The sequence below is a fragment of the Oryza sativa genome, chromosome 10 (genome assembly GCF_034140825.1).
Source record: "Oryza sativa Japonica Group chromosome 10, ASM3414082v1".
NCBI classification, from domain to species: domain Eukaryota; kingdom Viridiplantae; phylum Streptophyta; class Magnoliopsida; order Poales; family Poaceae; genus Oryza; species Oryza sativa.
In genome coordinates this window covers 10,765,073-10,782,954 of record NC_089044.1, presented here as the reverse complement: position 1 = coordinate 10,782,954, position 17,882 = coordinate 10,765,073, and the positions used below count along the sequence as shown (strand labels likewise).

Genomic DNA, 17,882 nt, shown 5'->3' with positions numbered 1-17,882 from the left:
ATTACTAATAGATAACCTCTCATCACGTAAAGGTGGCGTCGGGAATGGCCATCCCAACAGACCCTTCTGGGACTTACCACTGCAGGCCGATTCCAGCAGGATACTCGAGGGTCGAAGTTGAGCTGGTGGAAGCCGCGTACGAGGACCTCGAGTTGGACTACCCAGGAGGAGACGTTGAGACGTATCTACGAGACACAAGCCACGCCATTATACTATGGCACAAGCGGTACATCATCCTCCCTGGGTGACAAGCGGCGTCTCGTGCACCATCTCCTCCGGCTCCGCCATCTCCTCCTGCACCATCTCCTCCAGTTCCTCCGCCACGTCCTCCTGCACCATCTCCTCCGGCTCCTCCGCCACCTCCTCTTGCACCATCTCCTCCGGCTCCTCCAGCTCCTCCGCCTCCTCCGCCTCCACCGTGTCCGCCTGCACCTCCCAAGACAAGGTCTCGCCAAGCTCCACCGCCTGCCCAAGAGGTCGAGCCGTTGGTGACCGGCGAAGATTTTGGCATAACAGAATTCATTTCAGACACCGGTCTAACTGTGGATCAGCTGATTCGAGGCGCACCTATCCCAAAGGCGGAAGTGGCATACAAGTTTGAACTCGGTAAACCGCTTGTCACGACTGAGCAGCTGCAGTCCCTACCGACACAGATATACAAATTCCATGAACGGTACATGGAAATGAGCGCCAAGGGTAGAGAGATGTTCGGAGCGAGGATCAGAAACCCTGACTTCTTGCAAGGAGAAGATGTTCTCTGGATCCATTTCAAGGATCTCTTCGATCTGTACCATCTGGACGCTCTCGACGTCTCTCTTCTGAGCGCATGGATTTTGTGAGTATCTTTGAGTTCAATTTGTTTCGTTCAATAATTAGCTCCTGGCATATATGTAAGCAATAATAATTTCCTTTCAACGTTGTAGAATGGAGATTCAAAGGGCCCGACGGCGGAGGGTCTACGATACTGGGTTCATCGATCCTTGGAAAATCAACACCGAAATGATCGACAAGTACAAGAAAGACACAGAGGACAATCTCGTCCATCTCCTAACGCAGCAGCATTTCAAGACGTACATACTACTGCCGTACAACATAGAGTGAGTTTTTATTGTCGTTCAAACAAATTTCGTTCCCATACATATAGCATGTATATTTTCATATATATCTCATCTCACGCATATTCCAGATTCCACCGGGTCCTGTTATTCTTCAACTTGGACGCATGCAGAGCCACTATGTACGACTCAATGAATAAAGAGGAGACGATTTTTGACAAGGTCTTCCAACTGATAGACATGTAATATAATGTCATCTATTCCAAAGTCGCGGGGAATCTATTGCTATTATGTTGATCTCGGGTAATAATTAATTAATCATAGCTTACAACTGCATATGTAGGGCTTGGGATCGGTTCCGTCAATTGGTCTGCGGGACTTAGAAAGAAAAACTTGGACGGAGGTTTCATTTTCCAGTGAGTACATGCATGATCCAAAATTATATTGAATTGAATCTCTAATTACAGTTAATATAAAGAGTATATTAAATCTCTCATCGTTTCTCATGTAGTGTGCAAAGCAGGACCAGGGAACTAACTTATGCGGCTACTGAGTATGCCCACTGCCTATCAAACCAAATATGCACAACACGAGAGCTCGATGTACGTATACATAAACCATTCAAAATTTCATTGCGTATCGATTTGTTAAGTTGTTTATTAATTTCATATATTGATATGTCATTATTTTTCGAATGATAGCGTATTCACATGAGGGATAATCTCCCACACAAGGATTTTATCACGGCTGTTCAAGAACAACTGATGGGATTCATCAACGAAGAAGTCCTTAATCCTGATGGTGAATTCTACTACGATGGATTGACAATTCATAACGCCGGTCCTTCCTCTTCTGACATAACGCCGGCGTCGAAGTCGTAGCTATAGCTACCGAGCAAATGAATTGTACTATATATGCATGTATATATATATTTATATATGTACACATTTACTTTAGTGTTAATATATATTTTGGTAACATATATGCACATAAAATGTTAAGTGCTTTAAATTATACATATGTGTGTAATATATGATTTATACATATACACATATGCATACACACACACACATATATATATATATATAAATATATATATATATATATATATATATATATATATATATATATATATATATATATATATATATATATATATATATATATATATAAAATCAACCATGCAGCAAACAGGGCCATGCAAATAAAAAAATGGTGCACCGATCTTTAGTCCCGGTTGGTAACACAAACCGGGACTAAAGATGGTTTGGCCGGCCACGTGGCTGACCGATCTTTAGTCCCGGTTGGTAATACGAACCGGGACTAAAGATCAATCTTTAGTCCCGGTTATTTTTATCTTTAGTCCCGGATTCGTAGTCCCGGTTGGACAACCGGGACTAAAGGGGGTTACCAACCGGGACTACAAACGGTTTCTCCTCCAGTGATACAATTACTTCATTGTCTTCTACATCATCTCACAGAGTTTCGGACTATAATCCATTACGAAAAGGGATTGTCTATAGATCATTTGACAGAAAACCCCCTTACAAATCTTGCAAATTTTGGAGCATCCGATTGCTTTAAGATTCGTGCAGGCAACCAAACCCTAAAAATCCTCTCTCCTCTCTCCATTCCCGATTCTTCACGCCGCCGCTCCTTAGTGCTTCCCCCCACCTCCGCCACCGCCGCCGTCACCCCAGCGTGCTGCCGCCCGGCCTCGCCGGCTGGCCGAAAGGTGTCAACAGTGCCGGCGAGGCCACCCCGGCCGGCCCCCTCCCCCTCCCCTTCCCCCTCCTTCTCCTCTCCTTTGCCTCAAGCCGGCAGCGGCGAGCTGTCCGTCGTCTTCCCCGTCGCCGGCGGCGGGGTGCCACCACCGGCCGCCTCCTCCTACCACTCTTTCCGCTTTGCTCCCGCCGCCTGCTCCTGACCCTGCGGCTTCGGCGGCGCCGCCGCCGCCTCGCCGCCCGCCCGATGCGCCGCCCACCGCCGGGCTGCCGCCTCCCACGGCCATTCCTCTAAAGCCGGCGAACTCCCCCGCCTTCCTCCTCCCCATTCCCCTTCCCAGCCCCACCCCACCCCAGAACCCTAATTCGTCGGCCCTCTACCGGAGTTTGGGTTCGCCGGTGCCGGAGAAGAAGAGGTGGTTGCCGGAGTTGGAGAAGAAGAGCACGAATCGTGAACCACATCCAGTGATCCAAAATTTGCAAGATTTGAGGTTGGATTTTCTGTTGATAGAGCTTTAGCAATTCCGTTACAAAAAAAAAAAACCTTGTCACAGATGCTCGATTTGACTATATTTGTGCCATTGGACATTTGGACTTGATTTATGTGTCGGTAATATAGTAACTTGGATTTCATCTGAAGGACTTGCCGTAACTAATTTGATTTGTATTGGAAGATATTATTCGTTTTAACTTTCTTAAAGAGATGCTGATAAAACTCAGACGAAGTGGTGTTCTCAATTAGAGTTACGCTCCGGTATTCTCTACTTACACAGTAGAAATCATGAAAAAGGATATCGTGAGAACGAGCAAAGTATTTGACAACTTCAGCCTCATTGCTGTACATATATCCCCACAAATTGCGTAGCAAAATCATCGTGCAGGTGATGATAAACCCTTCAGACAAGGCCATACAAATGACAACTCTTGTTCCCAGCGTTGCAGCTTAAGGCTTCCCTGCTCCAAGTTCGTTCGACACACGCGTGCTACCAATGAAAATTTAAAAAGGAAATCAATCAGACTATGTACAGAAAAATTTGGAACATATGTAAATGGATATTCAGAATTGATTGAGTGAAACATGGAACATATATTTAAATGAATATTCAGAACTGAGTGAGAATTTCATACCTTATGGCTGTGCAGAGACCAAATGGCACCATGAACATCAGAGAACCGGTGTTGAGACTACATAATTAACAAGTGAGAAAGTAGAAAAGAGGAAGATGTATTTCGATAATTAGTTCCTTTATGGTATATGCAATTAATAATCTTAGGGTTCATCGCATACCATATTGACAACGCTGAGGTTTCAAGCTTAGGATTGGGAAGAAGCCTAGAGAGCAGCACAACTAATTCAAATGACCACCACTCCATGCTGCACACACAAAAAAAAGACTTGTTCATAAATCAAGTAACCAAAGATTGCATTGTGAAAACTCAACTTATATTATTTTCTATTCTTTTTTTTAGAAGGGAATACACACTTACACACACCACAGTCATACACACGCTAGAAATGAGATTGGAGGCACTGGGCCTCAGTGCATGGGAAACGTGCAGTCCCACTAAACGCGCACACGTGTGTGTACCCTATTACATAGCCGGGTCCAACCGAAGTTAGACCCGGGGAAAGAGGGGAAAAATTCCCCCGGGCGAGCACGAGTGTCGAACCTGGTGTTCGAAGTTCGAACGCTCGCGGGCAGCGTGCCCACCGGCGACGCTTGCCACCCGAGCAAGCGCTCGGTCTCTATATCATTTTCTATTCAAGCCCATTGCCATCGACATATATGGGTTTGGAACTTAGTTCACATTCCCGGCCCACACATGTGAATGGATCGAGATTGAGGCCCATCGAAACAACACCTGGAATAATCCAAACCACTCCAAACCATCATGGCCGATGGTATGGCAAGCTCGGTGAATCGCCGGAGCTCCCTGAACGCATCCATGGAGAACCCCGTCCATGTCTCCCTGCAGCTGGGAGCCTGACATAGAGAGCAAGCATAGCGAGGTTGATGCAGACATGCAGTACAAGATGGCAATGCTCAGCGCCCGCGGCGCCCCTGCTCCCCATCCCGGCCTTGAACACCAGTGCCCAGCACACGGCGACGTGGCAGATCGCCGTGGCGGCGGAGCTGGCCATCACTGGCACGACGACGCTCTGCACCTGCAGGAACCGGATGTGGTAGGGGACGTACGAGCGATAGGATGGTCCAGCGCGCGTTGGCGCTGGCCTCGGCGGCGATGTCCGCGTCCTGGTCGACGCGCTGGCGGATCTCGCCGTCGTTGGCCCAGACGCGCTGGCGCATCCTTTCCACCAGCGCGTCCAGCTTGCATTCTTCCTCAGAACGAAAGAGTTTTCTCCACTGCAAAAGATTAGAAATAATTTGAAAAGGAATAGTTAGTGGAGAATAGACCAGTTTCTCTCTAAACACCATGTTATTTCTTGTAATCCAGAGATTCCAACAAACAGCAGCTAACAGACTAAAAATGATTCTAAGTTGAGTATGGTCTGAAACCCCATTGCAAAGAGAAAAGAAATCATCAAAGTTTCTAGGAATGGTATTCCAATTGAGGACATCTCGGCAAAAACACTAAACAAATCTAGCCATATCACAGTTAAAAAGAATGTGATTAGTTGTTTCCAAAACATCACAGAGCTGGCAGAACTCTGATCCATCCCAACCTCTCTTTTTCAGTTGCTCAGCAGCCTGAATTCTATCTTTGAGAGCTATCCAGAGGAAATGTTTAATCTTCATAGGGCAAGGGCATCTCCAAATCTCAGTGTTTACCTCTCTAATACCTCTAAAAGTCAGGGCTCTATTGAGGGATTTGGTGGTGTAGGTTTTATTAGCTGACAGGCCCCAACCTAAACAATCTCTGGAATCAGAAGTTTCAATATTTCCTATGACTTCTTTCATAGGTCCTTTCAATCTCTGAAATCTCCTCAGGACAAAAGGACCTCCTACAAGACAAGCAATCCAGACCCCCCTCTTTGACCTGAGACACTAAAATCTCCTGTTGATTGCAAACAGCAAAAATTGCAGGAAACAGGATCCTCAGAGGGTATTGCCCCACCAGACATCTCTCCAGAAGCTGATGTGTGAGCCGTCTCCCACTTGCCACACAGACCCCAGGCTCAGCCATCTTCTAATATTTAGCAAACCTTTCCAGAATTGGGAAGCATATCTCTCTTTACATTGGAAGAACCCCCCATCATGCAGGTATTTCCTTCTCAATAACTCTATACAGAGGCTATCATCTTCAAATTCAATTTTCATGATCCACTTGGCCAAGAGGGCAATGTTCATTCTCCTAGTCTCAGTGAAACCCAGGCCACCATAATCTTAGGGGAAAGCCAGATCCTCCCACTTTACCATATGGTATTTCCCCTTCAGTTTGTTTCCAGCCCAATAATATCTCCCTCTAATGCTATCAAATTTTTGGTGGACTCCCTCAGGAAGTTGGTAGAAACCCATGGCATAGGAAGGGATTGAAGAGAGACAGGCATTAATTTGAACAGCTCTTCCAGCATGGGACAGATTATTCCCCCAAGAATTCAATCTCTTCTCAAGTTTTTGGCCCAGGAAATCAAAACCAAGGTTTAGGATTTTGTCAGGGCCAATAGGTAAACCAAGGTACTTTATTGGGAACTGACCCACCGGACAATTAAACATCATGGCAACTCTGTTAGTATCATTGTCAGACAGACCCAAGGTAAAAATCTCACTCTTGTGGTAATTAACCTTTAGGCTAGCCATCTCTTCAAAGCAGTAGAGAATGAATTTTGTAGCCACTATTTGCTTATCATCATTAGCAACAAAGAGAACAGTATCATCGGTATATTGGAGGTGGGTGATACCCCTAGGAAAAATATCAGAAACTAAGCCACTGAGGACCCCTTCCCTTTTGGCACTATCCAACATTGCAGCTAGGGCATCACTAACCAAGTTAAAGAGAAGCGGGGAGAGGGGGTCACCTTGTCTAAGTCCCTCTAAAGGTCCTAAAGAAATCAGTCCTCTCTCCATTAATGTTAATACACATTCTACCACCCATGACACAGGTTTTAATCCAGTTAACCCACTTGCTAGGGAAGCCTTTTCTAACCATCACCTCTATCAAGAAGTCCCAACTCACCTTGTCGTATGCTTTTTCGAAATCAATTTTCAAAATAATTCCTTCCAGATTCTTTCTTTTCATCTCATGGAGCACCTCATGTATAATCACACAGCCTTCCAGGTATAAAAGCAGTATGGGTTGGGAAAATGACATCTCCAGCTATCTCAGTAAGTCTATTACAAACACACTTACTGATGAATTTAAACAGTCATTCAGAACACATATGGGCCTGAATTGTGGAGTGTGGACACCGAGAAGGCAATGCCGCCCGGCGCCGAACGCCTGCCCGCACAGCGCGTGTCCAGCGCGTTCGGCGCGTGTCCAGCGCGCTCGCCATACGCCGAACTGATGATCAAAATCGACCAAGAAAATTGCAGAGATTAGACACTTCTTGTACGCGAGCAAGGTGTTCGACCAATACTTACGAGAAGGCGGAAGCCGGTGAAGTTGGTGAGCGACGAGGCGAGGAGGCGGGCCGGCCGACGAACATGACGGGGGCACCATCTGGATGATGTTCTACAGCATGCAGCTCGCCACCAGCGGCGCCGCCAGGCTCACCAGTCTCTTGGCCTCCGCTGCCGCGGTGCTCTCGCGTTGCTTGTGATTGGCGAGCGCGCCGAGCAGCGGCGCCTCCGCCTCGGCGGCTGGCTTAGTGGCTTGTCCATGCGTATCAGCCTATCTGTATCAGGCTATATATCAACTAAGTTTCCTAGAGGCTAGACATGGGAACTGATCCCTCTAATACGTAAAACGGAGTGACTCAACGTATAACTAATTAAATATTAGCTATTTTTTTAAAAAAAAATATATTAATATAATTTTTTAAGCAACTTTCGTGTACAAAATTTTTATAAAATACACCGTTTAGCGGTCTAAAAAAGAGTGGGTGTGGAAAATGAGAGACGTGGGTTGGGAAAAGAAGGAAACAAACACAGCCTAAGTATTCCGCTAAGGGCTTGTTCAGTTGGAAAAAAATTTGCTCATACATGTTACATCGGATATACGGACACACATTTCAAGTATTGAACGTAGTCTAATAACAAAACAAATTATAAATTCCACCATGAAACTGCGAAACGAATTTTTTAAGCCTAATTAATCCGTCATTAGCAAATGTTTACTGTAGCACCATATTATCAAATTATGACGTAATTAGGCTTAAAAGATTTCTCACAATTTCCTGACGAACTATATAATTTGTTTTTTTTGTCTACATTTAATAATTCATGCATGTGTCAAAACATTCAATGTGACACTGTGAAAATTTTGTTTCGGAACTAAATAGGCCCTAATTCTCAAGTCTAAAGATTGTGATGAAACAGTGAAGTTGAGAAGATGACAGGACGTCCGGAAGTCTGTTTATAGGGTTCAGCTGCAGTGAAATGTTTTGGAAAGTTCCACGCAAGCAGGCAGCCGGTCGCGAGTTCTAAAGATATTTTATTCTCTTTAAAAAAAATCAATTTACTGTTTTGCACGTGGTGGAACTTGCTTGCCAAGTATAGAATTATAGGCCAACTATAATATCTGATGTGATGTGATGGTAATGTTTTTCTTAGAGAGATATGGTTGATTTTATTGAAAATTTCAGGATTTTTCATAAATACTCCGTTATGCCAGCAGACGAGCATAGCCACGAACCTAGCCAATTTTGGCTCGCGCAAAAGTAAATGAAAAGAAGGATCAGCCACCCATCTTCGTTCCATTTTTGAGAAATCATCAAAGCGGCATCACCAAACAAATCGGTGACTCGGACTATAATTAAATACGGCAACACACTGATCAATAAGATATACACAAACTACCTTCCTTTTTATTCTTTTTAACCCAAACAAGTCTTCTTAGATCATCATTGAGGACGAAATAGCCAGCGATGATAGACCGACAAACATGAAGAGCAAAATAAACTAAACGAATCAAACTTCGTGGAAAAATATGTTGTAAACCATATTTGTCAGTTAGATCCACTACTACAGGAACTGTCCTTGCAGTCGGCCAAAACCTGTTTTGTAAATGGCTGAGCAACTAGCCTATCTTTAGATATCTGTAGAAATAGTTGGTAATTTTTTGTGACAAGTTGACAACCACGATCGCAGCACTTAACGCCTTGCGGTAATCCTAGAGTCGCCAACCACCTTAATCTAGCAAAAACTAGACCAAGATGGGTTTTGATAACTAAACCGGCTAGCGGAGCCGATTTTTAGATAACTACCCGTCTCGTGGGCAAAATTGAAGATTTTCAGGACAAACCTACAAAGAGATGTCGCACTCTCGCAGCGCCGGCGAACGATTTACAGCGCAAATCGACAAAGATGGATGAACTAAAGCAAAAACTAAAAGCAATATGAAAAACGATTCGATTGATTGATTGTAGATTGATCTGTTATAATTGAACCGGCCATGTCCCTTATATAGGGGTTGGTCTTGCCCTCTATAGGCTCTCCTCCCCGTCCATCTCGGGATAGAATCCAAAGGAAACCTGAAACATGCCTTTTCAAGCAAGAAAACTTCGAGACCCGGCGAAACACACACTCGGACTCGGACCTGCCGGTCAGACCATCCACATGCCGCTGGTCTGACCGGCCCTCAACCGGCGGTCTGACCGGCCAACACACGGCGGTCAGACTGGCCTACTCGGAGGAAACCGGCAGATTTCTAAAATTTGGCAATTTTTCCTATCTTACTCCTAGGTGCCAAATTTGGGTGTAAACAAGATTATCACAGGCGTACTAACGGGATATCAAAGCCGCTTGTATTTGAAAACGAATGGAGAGTGATGAACCCTGAGTTCCTCTCGACACTCAAGGCTGTTGTTGGCCTGATCTTTCGGTGAGTTGTGATAACTACGATTTGGGAGAAACGTTGACGATCCGACTACAACCGTACGAGACGTTGTGTTGCGCCTTAGCGATCGATACACCTCTCCGTGGGTTGTTGATCTTGCCGGTGCAGATCAACCTTATTCCTGCAAGCAAATCAAAGAAACAAGCAAGAACAAGATAAAAACAATCTGAATTGCAAATAGGAATGAATACACACGATAAGTTGGGGTTTCGAATACAAGCAGACGGACGGTCTAGCCGACACACGCGCTGCAAGCGAAGTAGCAATGGCTAAACTTTCATCTAAACAAAACCCAAGAAACTCTAAAGGGGTACCTAACTATTTAAGGAGGTGGGAGGACGACCTAAGGGAACCCTAGGGTCATGCTCCACCTGGTTGGGGCGCACCCCACTTGGGCCGGGGTCCCAGACGAAGTTACAAGCCCATAGGCCCATTATAGGTGACGCAGCACCTTCTTTTTGTGATTTCGGCCGACTAGGATGGAATTTGGCGATGAAGCTGGATCCATTGGAAAGATGACTCCGAGAGCTTTTGTCGAAACATGATTTCGGCAATAATAAAAGGGGGTAGCGCACGAGACCTAAAAGTGGATGGATGCGGAGACAAAGGATTTAGACAGGTTCAGGCCCTCTCAATGAGAGGTAATACCCTACTCCTGTTTGGGGATTTGAATCCGCCGAGTGTAGTATAGATCTGACGATCTAGTTGTCTCATGCCCCCTAGAGGGCCTCCTGCCCACCTTATATAGGGTGGGGGGCAGGATTACAAGATAGAAACCTTAACCAATACGGTATCGGTTTCCTAAATCTACTTTACAATATTATCAAACCAGGACTTTAGGCTGTTCCGTAATATATAAGGAAACGTAATACCCGAGTCATGATCTATTACATATTCCATAGATATAAGTTATCCCCTATGACTAGTCGGATAACCATGCCGTATGGGTATGGGGTACCCATAATATCCACAGTAGCCCCTGAGACCTTCGCAGTCGAAAAAGATAATCTTCTCTCGAACCAGATTACTCCAAAGCCGAGTGCTTCAATCATCTTTATCATGGTCTTCCGAGTACTTTTACCAAATCTGAAGACTGTGGAGGGCTGGAAAATAAAGTCAGGTGCACCGACTAGATGCACCTAATAGGTGTAGCCCCCGACAATGTGGTTAATTGAACAAACCAAGCATATAGTCAAGGAATAAATAATCCAACCAACCGAGTGGTTTTGATAATCGTAATCAACCAAGTGACTTGATATCAATATATAGCATATGCGGTGTGAATCCTCCAAATAACATGATCCGAGTGATATACCAACTGCTTTGTAAAATATGATGAGTGATATAGCAAAATAGCTATAAAGAAGCTTGTATATTGTGAATAAAGAAATTTCCAAAGTATTGGGCATACGCCATGCGCACACTGCTTTAACAGATGTGCTTAAGTCCCTAGAAGACACATGGTTTCACCACACCTGGAAATATATGGCATATGTGGTGTAAAATCCGAGTAAATAAACTCATAAAGGATTTACCAATCGCCTAGAAAATGACCACAATATATAATCAGCCTAAGCCATAATATTGGTCAATAAAAATGCACACTTACGTGGCGAAAAGCAATGATATTGTATCCAATCAATTGCTTAAAAACCCAAACAGCACCTTGACTTATATATAAAAAAGTCAGCGGGACAGCTATATAAAGCTTTACTGTTTGACACCTTTTAAGATGCATTGTACCAACTCCTAAAAAGTTAAGTAACTGCGGTATAAAAGGATTTTAAGGTATTGGGCACTTGATCACGCGCACTTTGGCCTAAGCAAAAAGTGCCTAAGTCCCTAAAAGAACGTGACAGGCCACACCTGAAAATATGGGCTGCAGACATATTAGGCCTAGGCCAAAACATATGCCTTCGACACCCTTTAAAGGATGACGCACATAACATGCTCCCGAGTAATAAATCTTCCGGGTAATATAGACCAAGTGTAGCTCATATGAATAGCTTCTGATCTGAATGATTATCCCTTATGGGATACTCCAAAATAAATATAATAATTGAATCCCGACTGGCGCAAGTATTCGGTTGATAGCCTTTACGGGGAATAATAATTGTCCAGTCTTTGAGCATAGAAAATAGACCCATGATCATGAATTCATGTTGCATGTATCCGGAGCAAGTCCAAATTGAAGATATAATACTTGTATTTGAGCTAGTAAGCCCCTGAGCACGTAGTCACAATTGTTCATTGATGGTAGCTGACGCAGTTGGCATAGAGACAAGACAACCAATATAGAGAGAATATTGCCCACCAGAGGTGGCAAAAATATTGGTGGTAGTGAAGATAGTGATACCAATCAAAAGTACTGAAGTCGCATAGCCATGGAGGCGAAGAAACCAGTCGGCGGCAGTCAGGTCAGCCAGCAATGAATATGAAGGCGCTCAGCGATAAAGTTGTGTAGTTGACGACGACAAACGCAACCGACATGATGAAGATGACGATGTCGGTGATCCAGCCAATAGCAATGTAGCAACCAATGATAATGACAAAGACGCTCATCAGCATTTGCATAGTAGGTCAACCGTTGAAGTAGAATGTTTGCTCCGAAGCAAAGATGAAGATAATGACTCCTGGAGTTGACTCGTGGGTTGATGAATTGATTTCTTCAGCTTGACATAAAATTTGTCAAATTTTGAGCCTTGTATTTGTGTAGCCCCCGACTCTTTGATTAGTTGGGAAACAACTGAACATAGAGTCGAAAACTGTAGCCTCTTGTCGTCGAATAGTTATTGCTTGATTGAAGATATGTGTTGAAGATGTCCAAGTAGAAATCATGAATATTGGAGAGCCTCTTGTTGTAGTAAAATAACATGGCATCGCATGCCGAGATGTCGAGGCTCACAAATACGTCGTGGTTGGTGAAGTAGCAAAACTTGCGAAGTAGCAGCAATAGAGTTTGCCAGTGCCGAAGATAATAAAGATGAAGTCGCTCAGTCGGCGGCGGCATAATCAGTCGGCGACGGAAGATGATGATGTCCATCAGTAGTGGTAGCTGTATAAACCAGATGTAGAGGCGAGGGCACTAGTCAGCAGCAGACGAGACGACCGGCGATGAAGATGGTAAGGCCAATCAACACTGGCAGAATCATGCAGCCATGGAAGTGAAGAAACCAGTCGGCAGCCATGGCAAACGTAGGCAGCTTGTGTTGAAGATACTGATGCCTATTAGTAGTGACTGCGATGTAGCCAGCCGTGAAGAAGATAGCATCAGTCGGCGTTATAACAGGCCAGCCGTGCAGGCGGTGACACCAGTCAGCGGCGGATGCGGCGGCCGGTCGGTGAAGACGTAGACGCCCAACAACGGCAGCATAATAGGCCAGCCGTGCAGGCGGAAACACCAGTCGGCGGCGGTCGAGGCGGCCGGTCGGTGAAGACGTAGACGCCCAACAATGGCAGCATAATAGGCCAGCCGTGCAGGCGGAAACACCAGTCGGCGGCGGTCGAGGCGGCCGGTCGGTGAAGACGTAGACGCCCAACAACGGCGGCATAAAGGCCAGCCGTTCAGGCGGAAACACCAGTCGGCGGCGGTCGAGGCGGCCGGTCGGTGAAGACGTAGATGCCCAACAACGGCGGCATAAAGGCCAGCCGTTCAGGCGGAAACACCAGTCGGCGGCGGCGAAGGCAAGCCGGTCGGTGAAGACGTAGACGCCCAACAACGGCGGCATAAAAGCCAGCCGTGCAGGCGGAAACACCAGTCGGCGGCGGCGAAGGCATGCCGGTCGGTGAAGACGTAGACGCCCAACAACGGCGGCATAATAGGCCAGCCGTGCAGGCGGAAACACCAGTCGGCGGCGGACGAGGCGGCCGGTCGGTGAAGACGTAGACGCCCAACAACGGCGGCATAATAGGCCAGCCGTGCAGGCGGAAACACCAGTCGGCGGCGGCGAAGGCAAGCCGGTCGGTGAAGACGTAGACGCCCAACAACGGCGGCATAATAGGCCAGCCGTGCAGGCGGAAACACCAGTTGGCGGCGGCGAAGGCAAGCCGGTCGGTGAAGACGTGGACGCCCAACAACAGCGGCATAAAGGCCAGCCGTGCAGGCGGAAACACCAGTCGGCGGCGGCGAAGGCAAGCCGGTCGGTGAAGACGTAGACGCCCAACAACGGCGGCATAAAGGCCAGCCGTGCAGGCGGAAACACCAGTCGGCGGTGGCGAAGGCAAGCCGGTCGGTGAAGACGTAGATGCCCAACAACGGCGGCATAATAGGCCAGCCGTGCAGGCGGAAACACCAGTCGGCGGCGGTCGAGGCGAGCCGGTGGTGATGTTCTGACTGATCCATTCCTAGAGCGTAAGAGATAAGCTTAAAGCCATGAATCCCTTTTTTGCATATCTGGATCTGGATCCTGCAGAACAAACATATAGGATGAGTAGTATCTGATATAAATATAATACTCGAGAAAAAATCAAGTATTTTAAAATATTTATAAATATGTATTTCTCCTCTTGTCAAGTTTGATTTCCCCGAGCAGATGACTTATTACGTTTAAACGCTCTGCCCGACTAGTCATAGCCACCAAGCACTGGGAGTCGGCCTAAGCACTTCCCAAACATGCATATGAGTGACATGAGTTCGTCATTAATGGAACAAAGTTTCACGGATCGGAGTTTACTACTCGGGTACTTTTGCAATTATTAAGAGCAGAAAATAAATTATCTTATCTCTATGCTTTTGATTTATTCCGAATAATACTTAGCACCTTGCGTTACTCGGTCCATCCAACGAGCCCCCGGGTGCTAGGAATCGGCCTAAAGGCAACTATCCATTGGCAAACCAAACGGAAAGCATAGGAAGATGGAACTCCATAACTCGATAGGCACTTTTGTACTCAGAATATGTCGCAAGCAATCAAGATAAATATTATAAAAAATATGATATAATATCTGTAGCCCCCGACTCACTACTCAATGGAGGACCAATTGGTGTAGTGAGGCAGAGGAAAAGGAAAAATATCATATAAAGAATAAAATAAATGATGACTTAGCTTTGTAATATTCCCCTTGGTGATGGCAGAAGTGGCCAATGTGGGAACAAAGTCGTCCATCAATAACAATGAAGACACCAGTCGGCGGCGACGGAGGCAGGCCGGCGGTGAAGTAGTAGACGCCCAACAGCGGCGGCATAATAGACCAGCCGTGTAGGCGGAGGCACCACTCGGCGGCGACGGAGGCAGGCCGGCGGTGAAGTCGTAGACGCCCAACAGCGGCGGCATAATAGGCCAGCCGTGTAGGCGGAGGCACCACTCGGCGGCGACGGAGGCAGGCCGGCGGTGAAGTCGTAGACGCCCAACAGCGGCGGCATAATAGACCAGCCGTGTAGGCGGAGGCACCACTCGGCGGCGACGGAGGCAGGCCGGCGGTGAAGTCGTAGACGCCCAACAGCGGCGGCATAATAGACCAGCCGTGTAGGCGGAGGCACCACTCGGCGGCGACGGAGGCAGGCCGGCGGTGAAGTCGTGGACGCCCAACAGCGGCGGCATAATAGGCCAGCCGTGTAGGCGGAGGCACCACTCGGCGGCGACGGAGGCAGGCCGGCGGTGAAGTCGTGGACGCCCAACAGCGGCGGCATAATAGACCAGCCGTGTAGGCAGAGGCACCAATCGGCGGCGACGGAGGCAGGCCGGCGGTGAAGTCGTAGACGCCCAACAGCGGCGGCATAATAGACCAGCCGTGTAGGCGGAGGCACCACTCGGCGGCGACGGAGGCAGGCCGGCGGTGAAGAGGATGTCGCCATCAGCAACGGCGACGGTGCACACCAACCGTGGAGGCGTGTAATCCAATCGGCAGCGACGAGGGCGGCCGGCGGTACGTGCGTTAAAACAATAGATCAAATAATAATTAGTGATCTGTTAATTAATCTATTTCACATAAGAAAATTTAAAACGATAAACCTGATAGTAGTTTATCTTGATGCACGTATGTTGTCCCACGGCCGGTTTTGGAGTGCGCAGCGGTGGCCCAATTCATGCACGATCAGGAGCACACATGTGTAGATCATTACTTCCTGGTTGATTGCTATGCCACGTGTAGTTGCTAATGACGCTGTCTCTGTGTCCATGTCGATTCCGCTTTGAACTAGTAATTCAATCTTGCCAGATAATTTGATATCAGTCGGCAAGAGGCGTTGGCAGCTGGGAACCGATCTGCATCGCTGAGTAGATTGATACAGATGATGACTGCGGCAGTACGGCAACCTTTTTGACGAAACTGATGAATACAGCGGCGACCAAACGAGATCGACATGGTCTTGTATGTGGCAAGAACCAAAGCGATAAAGCAGGAAACATGTACGGTTAGATTGATATAAGACCGATCAAAACATGTGTGGCTCTCCGGTGTATGCTGTTCAATCATATTCATGCATGTATCTCCACGGCTGATCTTGAGAAAAGAAAAAACTCCATAGCTGTCCAGTCTTGTATCTCGCTGTTGATTGCTATGCCACGTATGATCTCTTAGCCGACTAATTGGGGCTGGTCGGATTTTCGGCGGCAGCGATGAAGTCCAGAAAGATCCTGGGGAAGACAGAAGTGAAGCTGGTGGCAGCCATAGTAGATTGAATCTCTCTGTAGATTGATTTGATCGGCGGGTGGTGTCGACGGCGGCGGATCTCACGATACAGAAGCGAAGATAATACCGGCGACTCGTGGAGTTGATTCCATCGCACTCGTCGATAGAAAACTCGACGCAACCCCTACCTGGCGCGCCAACTGTCGAAACATGATTTCGGCAATAATAAAAGGGGGTAGCGCACGAGACCTAAAAGTGGATGGATGCGGAGACAAAGGATTTAGACAGGTTCAGGCCCTCTCAATGAGAGGTAATACCCTACTCCTGTTTGGGGATTTGAATCCGCCGAGTGTAGTATAGATCTGACGATCTAGTTGTCTCATGCCCCCTAGAGGGCCTCCTGCCCACCTTATATAGGGTGGGGGGCAGGATTACAAGATAGAAACCTTAACCAATACGGTATCGGTTTCCTAAATCTACTTTACAATATTATCAAACCAGGACTTTAGGCTGTTCCGTAATATATAAGGAAACGTAATACCCGAGTCATGATCTATTACATATTCCATAGATATAAGTTATCCCCTATGACTAGTCGGATAACCATGCCGTATGGGTATGGGGTACCCATAATATCCACAGCTTTCCAGCAAGTACTCATGGACCCAAAACGGAGCTCGCATGCATTTTTGGCGGCCGTTTGAAGTAGACACTGTAGCAGGTGGCCGAACTGGATTGCAGAACTTAGACGGCTTGATTTTGATGTGAACGACGGTTATATCTATAGTAGCCATGGTCACATCAGAGAGGGGCATGATCACTTATATATTTAGGATGTGATGGAGGTGATAAAAAATCGCAGTCTAGTTTTATTCATTTCACCTTTGAGGTTTTGATTTTGCTATATATTATTCGAAACAATATATTTTTTAGCTACCACTTGATTTCTGGACCGTATAATTTGCGTTGAGATGTGTGCCTCTCAGTTGAGGTCATTGCGCATCTGCAAACCAGCGAGTGATCTTGTTTTAATTTGCATACAACTGGTTCAATTATAGTAAAATTACATTGTTATTACATTGTAATTATACTCGTGATTTCTTTTTTTTTAAAAAAAAATCTTTGGAGTGATATATAGACAGTTCCGTGAGGCTACGAGGCTATGAGCCAGTTCCCTGGGGGCTATGAGCTTCACATGTCTACTCACAACAACACTATCGGAATAATCGGTCATACGCAAAATATGTTATGCAGGTGCTTTCTGTTTTGTCCTGTTTCATTCCCAAGTCCTACTACAATTTTGCTGGAGATTCAGACTTGCACCCCAAGATAGAAAGTCAAACTTTCTTTTGAGTCAAAATTGCGGACTGATCTAAGACCAAACAACACACATGTCGTATTTATTAGAATGAGACCTACAAATGATTAATTAGCATGCAAACGACATCAGAGCGGTATTGTGCCTTGGCAACCACGATTTGAGCGGTACAAACAAAACAAGTCAACACGTCAACTGAGTGACTAAACGCAAGAATCTTCAGTAGTGCGTTTCTAGGTCCCTTCCACGGATCGA

The 17,882-nt window shown here is 46.3% G+C and overlaps 1 pseudogene; it reads right to left on the bottom strand.

Moving 5' to 3' along the window:
• Positions 1 to 536: 536 nt before the first annotated feature.
• On the bottom strand, positions 537 to 5,926 carry LOC107278472 (protein DETOXIFICATION 16-like; annotated as a pseudogene).
• Between the last annotated feature and the right edge of the window lie 11,956 nt (positions 5,927 to 17,882).